This window comes from Babylonia areolata, chromosome 7 (genome assembly GCF_041734735.1).
Source record: "Babylonia areolata isolate BAREFJ2019XMU chromosome 7, ASM4173473v1, whole genome shotgun sequence".
NCBI lineage: Eukaryota > Metazoa > Mollusca > Gastropoda > Neogastropoda > Buccinidae > Babylonia > Babylonia areolata.
Genome location: NC_134882.1, coordinates 11762981 through 11765321, shown reverse-complemented (window position 1 = coordinate 11765321; position 2341 = coordinate 11762981). Strand labels below are relative to the sequence as shown.

Genomic DNA, 2341 nt, shown 5'->3' with positions numbered 1-2341 from the left:
TTAAAAACTTCACAGGTGTTTGTTATCATGTCAGTATCAGGTAAAAAAAAAACTTAAAAAAAAAACACTCACAGGTATTGCTAACCAATCTGTATATAACCATAAGTTAATCACTGTTGCTCACAATGATAGGTATTGCTAAGAGATGTCAGAATAAATTAACAGGTATCAGTCAGAACTACATTTGTCAATATCAGGTAAATTTTTTTTCTTTCTAAATCATAAGTTCAATCTAGAGAATTCACACACAGTGTGTACGTACTAACCTGTCAAAAACGTCTTGCTCACGCAGTACTGAAATGTCCACACCAGAAGCCAGAAATGACTACATGTGCATGTGACATTTACATTCAGTCAAGAGTCAACAAACATGTATTTTCATTTTCTCACGCACATAGCAAATGTGTATGCGAAGAAATAGTTGAAAGGGGAATGCAAACGTGTGTGTGTGTGTGTGTGTGTGTGTGTGTGTGTGTCTGCATGCACGCTTGTGCATGCAGACATGTGTAAAGATGTGTGTTCTGAAAACAGGTGTATAAATATGTTTATGCATGGGTGCATATGCTGATGTTTGAGTGTGGTGTGAGTTTAAATTCACCAAAAGCCATAGAAACAGTATGCTATTCTGTAACATTTTGATTCTCTTTGTTAAAAAAAAAAACATACACTGTCAAGTCAAAATACACTTACAAAAAGTAAGCAAAAAAGCCATTTTGAGGTTGAAAAGTTACAAATTTTAATACATTCCTATGACAAAATGTCAGTTGTACCATGTTTAGTTTTTCTTTCAGTCATGCAAAAATCAAAGAGTCTCATTTGTATTCATTCCAGTTGTTAATTGGTTTTCTTTTTGTTTTTAAACAAAATAAGTATCCCAGCAAAGCAGGAACAGGAACTCAGGGGAGGTCACACACTGTTCATGACTTGTTCTAACACTGAACTTGCTTCCCTTTATGTTTCCAACACGAAATAACAGCTTGAATATCCTTGCTTTCATTCTCTGGGTACAGCATTACACTGTAGCTTGTAAATTTTTCTTGCTGTTGCTTTTTATTTCCCGGGCCAACAACAGCATATCTGAATACCCATAGCAATCGTAAATAACGATTTTTTTTAAAAATAATTATCAACAATGTGATAAAAGCAATAATGAAACAATGAAAGCAATTAAAGAATAATAATAGCTATTTCTGGATCTTTCTCCTTTCTCCAAAGGAAAAATGACTTTTAAAAAAAGACACTAATAACATCCTAAGAGTTCTAGACTATTTTGTGGAACTGGACAGACATAGAGGTGGAAAGGGACACAGAGAGAGAGAGAGCAGAATTCAAAATGGTTTTTTTATTATTCAAGGATTAAGATCTTAGGACTAGCCTATTCTTCCAATCTGTCCTTGCTAATCTACATTAGTTACAATAGCACACATATATTCAAAGGAAAGGAGAGATAGAGAGAGAGGGGGTGAGAGAGAAAATCAACTAATAAATAGTTAATTTGTAAATTGATCATACCATCTGAGCCTCTGTGAATAATATATCTGCAGGAAATCAGACTTTTCAATTCAGTTACTTCAATGAACAAATCCAGATTTCACAAAAATAAAAATTTCTTTCTAATATGGCTTCCCACCAAACAAGTAAATCAGTAGGTACTAACCATTCATTAATGTCTTTTTTTTTTTGTCCTTTTTTGTCTTAGAAAAAAAATTCAATTTGAGGGTTTTGAAGTAAGGGGTGGGAGTGTGTGTGTGTGAGTGTGTGTGTGTGTGTGTGTGTGTGTGTGTGTGTGTGAGGGATGTCTGGTTGGGCGGAGGGGGGAGGGGGAATGCAGGAGGGGGGGGGGGGGGAGGGGGTGTTGCGCATCTGTCTGTCAATCCACTCCATCTTTCTGATAATGGTATAATGACCAGCCCACATACCATAAACTTGATAAAGCCAACATTACAAAAAACTTCAACATGTCAACCACTACACACACATGTACGCTTCCATGCACACAAACTTTACACACTCACACGTACACGCAAGCACAACACACACACATACACTTTCACTTCCTTCACTTTTTTTTGTTGTTGTTGTTGTGGCTTCATTCCACAAAAATATATATATATCAAACAATGCCCCGCTAATCAAGACCACACACACATACACTTTCACTTCCTTCACTTTTGTTGTTGTTGTTGTTGTTGTTGTGGCTTCATTCCACAAAAATATATATATATATCAAACAATGCCCCGCTAATCAAGACCACACACACATACACTTTCACTTCCTTCAATTTTTTTGTTGTTGTTGTGGCTTCATTCCACAAAAATATATATATATCAAACAATGCCC

At 35.7% G+C, this 2341-nt stretch overlaps 1 protein-coding gene across 2 annotated transcripts in view; it reads right to left on the bottom strand.

Moving 5' to 3' along the window:
* Positions 1–513: 513 nt before the first annotated feature.
* The window catches only part of LOC143283706 (GRB2-associated-binding protein 1-like), a 27493-nt gene continuing 25665 nt past the window's right edge, over positions 514–2341 (bottom strand). For both annotated transcript variants that reach the window (XM_076589952.1, XM_076589953.1), the window contains exon 7: positions 514–2341. This exon is cut by the window's right edge and continues 8852 nt beyond it. The gene's annotated coding sequence lies outside the window, so the exon portion shown is untranslated.